The sequence below is a fragment of the Lipotes vexillifer genome, unplaced genomic scaffold (genome assembly GCF_000442215.2).
Source record: "Lipotes vexillifer unplaced genomic scaffold, Lipotes_vexillifer_v1.1 scaffold951, whole genome shotgun sequence".
Lineage (NCBI taxonomy): Eukaryota > Metazoa > Chordata > Mammalia > Artiodactyla > Lipotidae > Lipotes > Lipotes vexillifer.
In genome coordinates this window covers 336,650-350,577 of record NW_006793664.1, presented here as the reverse complement: position 1 = coordinate 350,577, position 13,928 = coordinate 336,650, and the positions used below count along the sequence as shown (strand labels likewise).

Below are 13,928 nucleotides of genomic sequence, written 5' to 3'. Positions count from 1 at the left end.
CCGACCAGGGCTTGTACACGTGTCCCCTGCATTGGCAGGTGGATTCTTAACCACTGCACCACCAGGGAAGCCCAGGTGATGAGTTCTTGATCCGCATTTATTTTTACTGTTAGAAGGACCTTTGCTAAGGATCTTGAGTACTGGATAGGTTCCCAAGCTCAGAGGATACATGTATCCCCTACATGCCGCGGGGCTTGTAGGGGAGAGAGGGTTGGAAAGTGTGTGAAGGGTGTTCAGTGCTGGGCTAGCAGTTGGGACCCCATTTCACAGACCCCCTAATCCTTGTGTGAGAGGCAGACCCGGGGGCCACTTGGGGAGGGCTTGTGGAGAGTCAGCATCCCTCCCTGGGCTCCCCCAAGGAAGGCTGGAACCCTGGAGCTCCAGTTATTTACTGCTGTCTGAAAAACTGATGTGGCAGATCAGGTCTGCAATTTAGACAGGAATGAGGGCATGGGAGAAGCCTCATCTCGGCTCCACGAGGTATCAGCTGGGGCACGTCAGGGGGCTGAGGATCCACTTACAAGATGGCTTTCGCACGTAGCTGGAGAGTTGGCATTGGCTGTTGGTTGAGAGCTTGGGGGCTTGGTTCCTGTCCCCACGGGCCTCTCTACCATCGGCTTGGCCTTTCTCAACCAGTCTGCTGGCTGGTTCCCAAGAGACAAGAAGTGGAAGTTACCAGTTTCTTAAGGCCTGGGCCCCAAACTGACACAGTGATTATCTTGCATCCACTGTATTCTATTGGTTAAATAGTTGCCAGGCTCAAGTTCAAGAGCAGAGGACAGAGATGCCACCTAGTGATAGAAGGAGTATCAGAGAACTGGGGGCCATGTTTTCAAACTGCCACACGTAGGATCCTGCCTTTACCCCTCTCTCCTTCTCCATCCTTTTAGGTTGGGACTGGGTGGGGACAGTCAGTAAAGTGGCCCAGAAAGTTATGGCATGGATCACACCTTTCTTTCTCCAGCCCAGCCTTAGGGCTGCTTCCCTCAGTGGTGGTCAAGCTTGCAGGTGAAAGAAAGACCGTGGTAATTTAATGTGTCCCTTCCAGGAGGGTGAAAAGGAGGGGAGGGGAGGAGGAAGTTTCAGGGAGCTTCAAGCAAAGCTGGGGCTTCCAACCGGGGCAAGAGGAATTATCTGAGCGAAGGGAAGAGACGTGAACAGAACAGCAGACGCGTTTCTCAGTGTTTCCGAGAGGCCTCTGCCCAATGGCCTTCGGGCCTGCTTTCAAAGTACGGAGCAGAGTTCCTGCTGTTATTGTGATGGTTATAGGTGGGTTCTTGTCATTAGAATGAGTTTAAGCTTCTTTTCCGTGTTCTTTCATGGTGCTTCAAAAGTAATAGAAATTAAGAGTCACAAGGCCCAGCCAGCGCAGGCATTTTCCTTTGAGGTTGGGGACGAGGAAGCCAGGCAGTCGTGCCAATGAAGCTGGACACCTGTACTGCAGATGATCAGCTGAAGCCGCTAATTAACCTCACAAACGCTGCCGAGCAACTATGGGGGTAACGACCGTCTCCCTCCAGACCCAGCCCAGTCTCGAGCCCATGACCTTGAGCGACACTGTACCGCCCATGGCTGTTCTATAAAGGGGAGAATGATGGCAGGCAGCGGACTGTCTCCCTGCAATCATGAAGGTAACGAAAGACATAAATACACGAAGCACCAAGGCTTGCAGGGTGAGAGTGGCTCAGTGCCGAGAACCGCGGTGGCCTTTTTACACCAAGTAGGCACGTTTTCCTGATATAATTGTCTTCCTTTTGCAAGCATTAAATTAATTTCTCTTACGCACACACGCCCTTCTGCCTCTATCTGACCAGATTTCAGAATGGCCTTCACCAGGAAGAATTTCTAAAGTGCAGTGAATGAGGTGAACATTTATCTTCTGTTTTGTTTTGTTTTTACTTTTTGGCTGTGCCGCACGGCACGTGGGATCTTAGTTCCCCAACCAGGGACTGAACCCATGCCTCCTGCATTGGAAGTGCAGAGTCTTAACCACTGGAACTCCAGGGAAGTCCCGTGAACATTTATCTTCAAGGAGTTTCCACCCAAGGGGACAAGAGAGTCCAGGGATGTTGCTAGCAATCAGCTTGGGATTCAGGAATGATTTCTCTGGGAATCCCTTCCACCTCCATCAACACACACCAGATGAGCTCGTGAAAAGCTGAGACCCAGCTCCCTCTGAGACAGCTTAGCATGGGTGGATTGGGAGATTTCATGGGATTTTGATGATCTACAATTTAGATCATCAAAGACGAAGGGCAGGGGAGTCCATGAGGGAGGCCGGGCAGGAGAAGGAGAAAAAGGAGACGTTGGGAACGAGGCTCCTTTTTTTTTTTTTTTTTTTTTCAAGAAGGGGGCCCCCCCCCCCGCCCCAAATACCAAAAAAAAAAAAAAAAAAAAAAAAAAAAAAAATTCCAGAAAATTCCAAAAAGCAAAACTTGAATTTTCCATGCACAGGCAACTGTTTATACAGCATTTACATTGGATTAGGTATTATAAGTAACCTAGAGGTGATGTAAGGTATACAGGAGGATGTGCATAGATGATATGCAAATACTCTGTCATTTTATATAAGAGACTTGAGCATCCTCAAAGTTTGGTATCCAAGGGCGTCCTGGAACCAATTCCCCCTTGGATACTGAGGGACGACCATCTTGATTGCATTTCTGACATTATTTAGATCCCCAAGAATGGGAGGCCCTTTGAACTCGGAAAACTGGCATTCAGCCAACTCAATGGAGGTTCTTAGCCAGAGCAGAAAATAAATCAACTCTTCAGGTTTGGGTATTCTCTTGGTCTGTTAGACTTTTTTGTATCGTTCAACACTGTTTATAGAGAAGAAAAATGCTGCAGTAATGGGGATATGGGAGTCTCTGCAAATTAAGACATTAACTTAAAGATGGTAAGTCATTCTGGCTAATTTACCAGCCATCATGCCTCAGTTTCCCATCAGGAAAGAGGAGAGGTCTGTGTGGTACCCCAACCAAAGGATAACTCATCAAAATGATGAAATGCCAAACCAGTGTGAGACTCCTTTACATAAATGAATACGGCACTGCCATCTAGGAGGTGTATCGGGGCTTGTTGTCTGATTCACTTGCAGTGGCTTTAAAGGCTGATCCAGCATGATTTCTCCCTGACTCTTCACCATCATCGGTATGGCTAAGGAATTAGGCTTCAGTTCTTCTGTCCATTAGAATCTTCTGAGAGTTTATTTTAAAATGGTGATTTGGGGGCCCAGCTCCAGAGTTTCTGCTGAAGTAGGTCTGGAGTGGGACCCCAAGAACCTATATTTTTAGCAAGCATCCAGGATAGTCAGATAGCAGTGGGCCAGGGTTTCACTCTGAGAACTTCTAACCAAGCTACACGGCTCACCTGGCTGGTGAATGTCTATCCAGACAGACCCAATTTGCGCTGTATTCTAACCACGTGAGGAAACCCAGCTGTGGTCCTACAACACAAGAACCTGGAAGTGGGTTTTTGTAGTTTTTCCCGGCCAAAATCCATTCATCCTGCATTTCCTTTTGGGGTACAGACCTTACCTTTGCTCACTTCCTGTGGTTTCATATTCCAGACCAGTGTGAACATGTGACCCAGGCCTGGCCAATAAGAGTGCTCTGCTAAAGAACAGCCCACTGAGGCTTAATCTCAAATGCCTGGGGCTCTCAGGTTTCTGGAGAATTGGGGTTAACCTAGCCTCCGCCCCCTCCTGAAGGGTTTCCCAAAGTATGCGGGAAGGAAACAGATGGAGGATTCCTCAGCCTTTGGAGTATTTTCACAGTTTTCATTCTGTAAGCTTTCAACAGGGGTTCCACAAGCATTTTAAGTGGGAAAGTTCTTGGTGGGGAAGGACTGTCTGGCACATTGTAGGATATTAGATCCCCGGACCGTGCTCATTAAGTGCTAATTTGTAATAACCAAAAGCAAATAAGAAATGGTCTCATACAATGTCAAACACCCCCTGGAGGGATGTACCGCCCCTGGATGGAAACCCCTGACAGTTGATAGTGGCAAACATTGCCTGGGGGCTGGAGGTGAGGACACGAACTCCCCTGCCTCCTCTGAAGTCTCCAAAAGCCAGACCCAGGGCTTTCAGAGATGGCCTCCAACTAGTCAAGGTCGTCTCCTATGCTTTATGGAGTTGTGGTATACAAGCTTCTAGCAAAACGCTGAGGCTCAATAGGCACTCCATTAATAGTTGCTATTAATTGCCATGTCTTGCTTTTTATTATATGCTCATTGAGACCAGAAATTTCACATCCTCTATGCTGCGAAAAGTCCTGGGCGGACTTAATATAATGCCACGCTACTTAGAAGCCCTCAGGAAATATTATCACTATTTATGAAAGTGGCAACTACTTTAATTGAGATGCGAACAACGAAAAAGGGCTAAATATCTTGGCTCTTCACCTCTGTTGCATTGGGAGAGACTGATTTTTTTTTTTAAGATTTATTTTTTTTAATTTATTTATTTTGGTTGCGCCAGGTCTTAGTTGCAGCATGCGGACTTTTCAGTTGCGGCCTGTGGTCTTTTCAGTTGCAGCATGCATGTGGGATCTAGTTCCCCAACCAGGGATCGAACCTGGGCCCTCTGCGTTAGGAGCGCAGAGTCTTACCCACTAGACCACCAGGAAAGTCCCGGGAGAGACTGATTAACACAGGCTTCCAACTAACTCCTTCCCTCTCTGGCATCTAAAACTCGGGTGCATTCAGGTCACTGAGCAGCTGTGTGGGTGGGTGAGAGGCTTTCTTGGGCTTAAGCCAGAGAGCCCAGCTATTTGCAGCAGAACTAGATTTTTTTTTTTTTTTTTTTTTTTTTTTTGCAGTACGTGGGCCTCTCACTGTTGTGGCATCTCCTGTTGCAGAGCACAGGCTCCGGACACGCAGGCTCAGAGGCCATGGCTCATGGCCCCAGCCACTCCATGGCATGTGGTATCTTCCCGGACCGGGGCACGAACCCGTGTCCCCTGCATTGGCAGTCGGCCTCTCAACCACTGCGCCACCAGGGAAGCCCAGAACTAGATTTTAAGATATGGAAAACTTGGTAAATATGCCAAGCAGGAGACAAGGATCCAGCCCAGGTCAGGTCAGGCCCCAAAATGGGGCCTCCAAAGAGGCTGGGAGGTCATGAAGGGGTGTGTGTGCAGCCAACACCAGAGGCTGGGGGTTCCTTTGAGCAAGCGGAGGGCTTGGGGGAGCACTGGGGCCGGTGCACTGTGTCCCTTCCCCGGCTTCCATTTCTTGAAGCTCCATTTCCAGCTGAACATGTGATCACTATCTTGCTGAGTGCAGGCAAGACAAAATCTGGGAGGGGCTGCCAGGATCCACATTTCCATCATTCTCAGGAAGTCAGAAGCAGGAGTTCTCACTCCTTGCCGCGGGTAAGTTGTGACTGGGTTATCTCCCAGGATGATCCCTGGGGTATGTTGGGTGTAATACCATGCTCAGTCATTGCTATACAGAAGCTCGAGAAAAAAGTCCAAGGTAGGACTGAAGCTTTATAGAGAATTATGCCACTGTGAGTTTTAAAACAAGCAAAAGAAAGTAATGACTGTCACAAGCAGTCACACTGCACAGAAATGCAAAGTTGCATTTCTGCTGCTATCTAGGTGACTTGGGTTCATTTGCATATTATACTTTCATTTTGCTCAACTTTCATACATGGGCCAATAACATTTGCCAATGACTTAGACTCTCCTCAGACCAGGTGAAATGAAATCCAGTTTGTTCTAAAGAAAAAGTGGAGGGAGCAGAGGATTACGTTTAACTACCAGGTTTATTTAAAACACAATCCCCTCCCGTTCAACTTATTTTCTGCGAAGTCAAACGGCAATTCCTTTGCAATTAGTCGGGAGTGTTACATAACAAAAGCAAGCTGTATTTCTCCTTTTCCTTTCCCAGGTGACCAGGATTTGGATCAGGAGATGTTGGCTGTTCTCTTTCCCAGAGCTGGAGTGACAAGGACCCAAGGCCGGATATCTACAGTGATTTGAATGAGTTTGCTAGAGGTCACTTTGGGGGAAAAGTTTCAAAGACAATCCACCAGCAGTGAAAGACAACACTAACGTTCTGTGTGATGCCCTGGGCGCATTAATATGTGAGCATGTGTACTGTGAGAATCCTCGGGAAGTGATGCGTCAAGGCAAGCTCGTCACCACGGCGGAGGGTGAGGGCGCCCACCAGACATCCCCGTCTCTCTTCTCTGGCCCCTTAAGCCACGCCCCCTCTAGCTCTCCAGGGAGTGTCATCCAGGTGAGTGGAATAATAGGAAGATTGCTCACATATTTTTAGAAAAAGGAAAATGCATAATGTCTTTAATTCCGTTTATATTTCTAGTGGGATCACAGGCCATCCTAGACTAAGGTTTTTCCAATGAATTAAGTAGACTTGGTTTTGAGTCTTGGCTCTGCAACTTCTTAATTATGAGATCTTGGGAAATTTGTAGAAACTCAGATTTTCATTTATAAAATGAGGGTATTCACACCTCCCTCATGGGGCTGGGTGAACGGGTGCACAAAAACACCCAGCACAGGGTCTCGGCACCTAGCAGAGACTCGGGGTCTGCAGGGAGGGAGATTCTCCTTCTCTCCCCGCACAGCCTGTCCTGGAGGTGCTGCTGTCACCGGCAGCACGGGGACATGTGGGAATGAAGGCGACGAGCACCGTGTGCCAACCGTGGGAAGTCCTTCTCGGAAACTAACAGCAAAGAGATGCAGCGTGGATGGGGACTCTGGAGAGAATGGGCTTTCTGTTGCTTCACCGATCACAGAAGCTGCGGGTGCCAATGGCAGCGTGGCTGGGCGAGGCAGCCCCGAGTAACAGGCTGATCAGGAGACAGGTCACAGAGCAAATGAAGGAAGTGGGAGGAAGTGTCCTTCAATAACCCATGTGACACAGTGTACCGCGATATTATACCTCATGATCTGCTCCTTTCCCCAAATGTCCCCACACCCCTGCGTTACATGTGGAGACTGTTTGCTCACAGCTGAATTGCCAGTGCTTGGCCCACTGCCTGGCACTTAGGTGCTCAGTAATGACTGATGACTGATTAACTGAAAGAATGATACCCCTAGCCTCCTGAGGACCCAAATTTGCTTTTTCCCTGCCTCTGAGAGAACATGGGCATTTCACAGGGTGCAAAGTTCCCAGAGTCTATTTTTCTGAGCTACTGCCTGAAATCCTCTTAGAATTCACTCAAGGTACTCCTCTGTAGCAGCAGAATAAGAGCAGAGGATCCACGGAGAAGCTTTGATGCAACAAAATGGTTTTCTGTGTGCCGTTCACCGTGAAAATCAAGAATGGTTTTCATAAGAAATGAAGAATGACCAAAACACTTACAGAATCTCAAAAAAACATGAACAAAAGCCAGCTTCTCTGTCGTCTTAGGCGTGTGGCACATACTTCACCAATGGATGTCCTCATACAAGCCTTTCCTTTTGTCTTTTTAATTAACTAATTAATTAATTAATTAATTAATTTTTGGCTGCATTGGGTCTTCGCTGCTGCGCACGGGCTTTCTCTAGTTGCTGCGAGCGGGGCTACTCTTCGTTGCGGTGTGCGGGCTTCTCATTGCGTTGGCTTCTCTTGTTGTGGAGCACAGGCTCTAGGCACGTGGGCTTCAGTAGTTGTGGCACGTGGGCTCAGTAGTTGTGGCTCGCGGGCTCTAGAACGCAGGCTCAGTAGTTGTGGCTCACGGGCTTAGTTGCTCCGCAGCATGTGGGATCTTCCCAGACCAGGACTCGAACCTGTGTCCCCTGCATTGGCAGGCGGATTCTCAACCACTGCGCCACCAGGGAAGCCCCTCATCCGTATTTCTGATGAGTCTGAGCAAAAAAGAATCAAGGTTCTTTGTTGGTAAACAGGTAGCAGTTAAACCATGTTCTTAGAACCACGGCTCAAAGCAACTCAGTACGTCCACCAGCAGAATTACAAAATAAAGGTGAAAGGAGGGACGAAAGGAGGGACATAGCGTTATCTGTAAGAAGACACTACTGGAATACAGGACTATTGCAACCAGTTATCTTTTAAGTGATTGCCCAACTCATTTTAAAATCATTCTTTATGATAGAACATTTATGCCTTAAGGAATAATTAAACAGGCAGGTGCCAATTTTTGAAAAATAAGTTTACCCCAAATAGCTTATTTGTGAGCCCACGCCGTGGGTCTCTTACTTGAACGGTGGTCTTCTGTTGTCCACGACAGACAGGCAGCGGCATCTCACAGAAGTGTATACTGGGGGCCTGAGGAGCTTCCCGGGAAGGAACTCAGCCTGGGTTACTGCTGGGGAACTGGTGGATGGACGCAACTCTATCTGCAAAAGCTGGGGAGCTTCCAGGAAAGAGACTCATCCAAGGGAAAGAAGTTGCCCAAGAAGAGGCTCTGAATGGCTTGGGTGGGAGGGTCTCGGGGAGCTGTTCCCCTAACCTGTCCCGGGCCCAGCATACTTCACACTCGCACGTCTAGACAGAGAGAATAAAATGTACGAGTATAAAATGGAATGATCTATTGTAACACACTCCGTAAAATCCTGGGGCTGAAACGGCAGTGCTTTGCGACTCCCTCCCTCTGGCACAGTTTACTCTCCCATAGGCTGGGAACCATGAGAACTCAGGACATCAGTGACCTCACTGGCAGGGGACAGCTGTACCCTGGGGGTGAGAAGACGAGGCATGGTGCCTGGTGACACAGTGTTAGCCCCAGCAGCAAGTGCTAGAGCGGGTGGGGCACTGGCAGCCTGCAGGAGTACACAGGGGGCACTCCCTGAGCATGCCAGGAAGTTCTTGGGAGGGCCACAGCGAGGTGGCCTTCTTGTGCTAGCAGGTAGAAGCAAGAGCCTTTGAAAATTGGTGATTACTCTTAATACACCTCTTCCAAACATTGGTGAGACCTAGGAGAACTTGGGTTCCATCATGTGTTTGGTAATCATCTCATATTCTACAATCATACTATAGACAGTGGTTAGATTTTTAAATATGGAAGAAAATAAGAAGGAGGGAGGGAGGGAGGAAGCCCAATTTCTCCCATTATAAACTATACATTGGCTAAACACTATACATTTGTTATTGAAAAAAGAGTAGAACTCTTTTTGGTTTTAAACCCATAAAATACATTTAAACATACCAAGTGTTAAGCAAACAGATAACTGGCCTCTGGTGCTTTTCCACTGTCAGCCAAACTGTTCACCTTAATCCACGTGCTTACTTAGGGCTCAGAACTCAGCATGTACTTAGGGCTCTGTCCATTACTTAATCCCTGAAATACACTGTTAACATCCTACATGGGATGGTTGGGACAGGAATGAAGAGTCCCAACACCAGCTGAGGAGGGGCATGACGGGTAGGCAGGCAGAGAACTAGCATCTATTGGACATCTTTTTTTGGTTTCTTCTCTAACTAAATGTTCATAGGATCTTATTATTTTTTTTTTCGGAAGAAAGCATCGGCATCTTTTTTTTTTTTTTTTTTCTTTTTTGCGGTACGCGGGCCTCTCACTGTTGTGGCCTCTCCCGTTGCGGAGCACAGGCTCCGATGCGCAGGCTCAGCGGCCATGGCTCACGGGCCCAGCCGCTACGCGGCGTGTGGGATCTTCCCGGACCGGGGCACGAACCCGTGTCCCCTGCATCGGCAGGCAGACTCTCAACCACTGCGCCACCAGGGAAGCCCTCTCTGGCTGTGCTTTTCTTTCCAATTCTTTGTGGGCTTTTTAGGTCCGTCTCCCCAGTGGTCTCCATTCCATCATTTGTCCTCCATTAGTTCTTTTATTGGGTTTATCTTATTTCTGAAAGGTTCACTACTAAAGTGTCTCGCAGTTCTTAAAATCCCCAAAGCATTCCTACCTCGTAATCCTTCTCCCGTCCTGTTCCATCTTCATGAGGCACCAGGAGCATCTTTCCTGCAAGACCTTGCTTGGAGCTGACGGTGGACCCGAGAACTCCAGAAGCCTGATTAGTTTTCTTTCTACAGAACCAATCCATTTACCTAGATGACCTCACATTTCAATTCTCAACATCTAAGTATGGCCAGCACTTTTAAAGTAGAAGAATTCTTTGTCAGAAATAGGCTTTGCTTTTTGTCCTAGAGACATTTGCCAGAGGATATCAGTTTTTTAAGGGAAATATAAACAACCATCTAGTAAGGAGGAAAATCCCACATCTCACAGATTTCACTCACTTCTATTTTCTTCTTATTCATGCCCAGCTCATGTGAAGGGCTTGTTCAACCCATCTGATTATGGGAAAATGCCAATTATCAGAAGGGTAAATATTCCCTAAATCTTCAATAATATCTAAAAAGTGTGTGATTTTATTGTACTCCTGACACATTTTGATGGTTTCATGGGTTAATGGATCTTCTTATGGAATCATTGAGCAAAAGCTTTAAATAAAAACATCAAAGCCTTTATTTTATTCTTCCTCAGTCACAGGACAGACCAACCCTGCAGCTCACTTCCTTATTAGAATACTAGAACCGTCGGATTTCTGCCCACACACTGACCGGGCTTCCCTGTGGGGTAAGGAGTCCTTTTTCTAGCCCTGAACTGAATGCTATTCGTTCTTCTACTGTTCACTCACTATAGTTCTTCTGTAATATTCTGATTCTGTTGAGAGAATCCAAAATTGGCAAATGCTTCCTTGATTTACAAACACAGAGGGTAAACATTTTCTAACTCTTCAGTAATTTTCCATAATATTCCAAAGCATGCAACTTTATTCTACACGTTTTGATGGTTTCATGAGTTAACGGATCTCCTGACTGGACGATGGAATTATTAAGCCTTGCGTAAATGGCAGAAGCTCCTCTTCAGAGCTGTTAGATAAAGTAGCAGTGTGGCAACAGTCTGGTGAAGTGGGGCGCTATAGACCACCGGCCTGGAAAATCCAGTTTTCAATTCAGTTTCTCCTTGGTCCTGTCCTAGGCTGGTTAATAGAAGCTGAAGCAGGTTGAGGATTGAAGCAACTTGGATTATGACGGCTGTAAGCTTTAACTTTTGAAGTATAAACATACTTAACGTGATCTGACATCTGTGTTTGTTCCTGGAAGGTTGTGTGTGAGTTCAATTTTGGTCACTGCATAATTTTCTCACTTCCTTACACTATAAATTTTAGAATGCTTTCCCTTGGTACCTAATTACCTTTAAAAGGTAGTTATTTCCAACATTTCTCTTTCTGTTTTTCTGCTCATAGGCTTCTGATAAGTAGCCGTTACCCTCTTAATGAATGTGTCCATTGGAAGCTGCACTGGTAATAAGACAATGCTCTTTATAAGGCTTTAATTTATTTCTTTTAAACGAAATTTCTCATATTGGAGTTTCTTTAAGCAGATCACATATGCTGATTAGCCTGGGCAAATCTGACTGCTGTACAGGCACTAGGAGATGCTGACTTTGGGGTTGTCCTCTGTCTGGTTATTTATTGCTGTGTAACCAGCCGTCCCAAAACTCAGTGGCTTGAAACAACAATATATTTTTCTCTCACATGGTTCAGTGGCTTGGCTGGGTTCGACTGTGTGATTCTCCCTTGCCGTCTCTCATGCAGCTTGCCATCAGATGCTGGCTGGGGCTGGAGTCACTTGAAGGCATTTGGCTGGACGTCCAAGAAGGTTTCTCTGGTCACATGTCGTGTGTAGGCTGGGATGACTGCAGAGCTGGGGACTGGCTGGGTGCCTCTCTCTCCCCAAAGCCTCTCTCCATGGCGAGCGTGGGACTCCTCACAACATAGCGATCTCAGGGTGGTAGACCTTCTTTCTGGCAGTGGCTTCCCCGAGAGCATGCCATCCAACGAGTATGGTAGATAGTGCGGGGTTCCTCTGACCTGGCCTTGGAACTTAGTGCCACTGAGGCTGCATTCTGTTGTCTACATGGAAGTCACAGGGCCAAACCAGATTCAAGGGGACAGGACTATACACAGGCATGGACGTCAGGCATTGTAGCCCATCAGAGATCCATCTTTGGAGTTTAGCTACTGTGTTTAATGTATCTCAAATTTATAAAGTGGGTTAGAGTTAAAGCTACCTATTTTGGTTGTATTCCTGGGAACACTTTAATAATAATAATAATAATAATAATATCTGCCATTCATGGAGCAATTGCACTGTCACCTACTGGAGACAGAGTTGGGCAAAAACAAATTAAAAATTCCTGCTCTCACAGAGCTAGTGGGGGAGAAAGGCAATAAAGTAAATAAGAAAATATATAGGATATCAGATGGTGCTAAACTCTACGGAGAAAACGTAAGCAGGAAGAGGATTAGGAAATGTGTGTGGAAGCCATGCTAAGTAGGCTCTTAGATGAGGCTGCCCTGATGAGGGGACATTGAAGCAGAGATCCGAAGGAGGCGAGGGCCCTTGTGGGGCAAGAGCTTTCTAGTAAGGGGGCCCTTTGGCTGGGGCTCAGTCGGGGGGTTAGGAGACAGGGTCAGAGTGGAGGGAGGGGTGTGGGGGGCTGTGAGGGTTACATAGGCCTTTTACTTACATGAGGCTTTTACTCTGAGTGTGAATGGACGGCTCTGCTGTGGTGCTCTCCGCTGGAAGGGAGCGCGGGTCCAGCGGGAGACAGGCAGGGGGCTACTGCGCAACCCAGGCAATGGGGGCCTGGACCTGGGTGTTGGCTGCAGAAGTGCTAGGTAGTGAGGTATCACATTATAGGTACATTTGGAAGGTAGGACCGACAAGATTTGATTACAGATTGGACCCGGAGACAGAGACAACTCTTCTGAGAAGTTCTGCTGTGAATGAGGGAGTGGAGAACCGAGGCGCAGGCAGGGAGGGACACGTGTTTTCCTCGGTTTTGTTTTTGTTTTTGGTTATTGTTTTTGTTTGTTTGTTTAAGATGCGAAGAACGTCTGTGCATTGGTGGGAATGACTGGTCCAACAGAAAGGGAACAGTTGGTGATGCAGGAGAGAGAGGGGCTGATTGCTGGTGTGACGTCCTTGAACAAGGAGCAGAGAGGGATCAGGGTACCAACGACGGGTTGACCTCAGGGAGGTGCACCTGCAGCTCGCCCAGAGTAATGGCGGGAAGGACCAGGTTTATGGGTAGCTGGGTGGGTGTGGGGTGGCCTTTACGGAAGTCCTCTTTTGATGCCTCCATCAGATCCACAGAAGAGGATCTGGGGGTCTGGGAGGGAGACAATTTGCAAAACAGCCATCAGAATGAGGGAAGAGTGAACTCACAGGACAGGAGGCAGGATGCCTGGGCAGCGCCTGGCCCACTAGACGTTCCTGACCAGGGCTTGAAAGCCGGACGAGTGCAGGGTTGTTCCTCTCCATCGTTCCCAGCTGCTTGGAGGCCAGGGTGTTGCTGGAGAACTGGGTACAGAGCAGGGGAAGAGGCAGCCAGGTCAGCTCAAAGGGAGTCAGAGGGAAAGGCGCTGCAGTAGCGAGGGAGCGCCCGGACGGGGCGGGGGGGAGGGCTGTGTCGGGAGGTTACCTAAGGCCTCGGGGCTACGCAAGCGCTTCCCCACCCGGGTCAGCGGGGATTGTTTTCAGATCCTGAAGCTCTCCTAAATTGTCCACAAATATCCTCCGGACCTAACAGAGAAACAAATAACTTACGGGAAATCGCCGACCCCAAACCAACTAACAGAACGATCACGATCGAAAGCTCGGGGTTTCCTGTCAGGTCGGCTGCCAGCCATTCCCTCCCCCGACCCCGCCGGGCCTTCGAGAAACTGGCAGCCGCAGCCCCAGGCCCGGGGCCCCAGCGAGAGGAGAGGACGCCGCCTGCCGGCCGCCCCCCGCCCCGCCGCCCGGGCCGCCCTCGTCCGCCAAGTTCACCCGGCAGGGCCTCCGCCCCCCGGACCATCCCCAACCTGGGCCACCCTCCCCCTGGCCGGGCCACTCCCAACCGGGCCCTCCCCCGCCGGGCCACCCTCCCCCGGGGCCAGGTTCATCCGGCCGGGCCACCCTCCCCCGGGCCGCAGTAAAGGCGGGAG

General features: G+C 48.5%; 1 non-coding gene across 1 annotated transcript; it reads right to left on the bottom strand.

Annotated features, from left to right (window-relative positions):
- Window positions 1-4,558: 4,558 nt before the first annotated feature.
- Window positions 4,559-4,631, bottom strand: TRNAR-CCU (transfer RNA arginine (anticodon CCU)). Its single transcript has one exon. It is a non-coding gene; the product is annotated as a tRNA-Arg (tRNA).
- Between the last annotated feature and the right edge of the window lie 9,297 nt (window positions 4,632-13,928).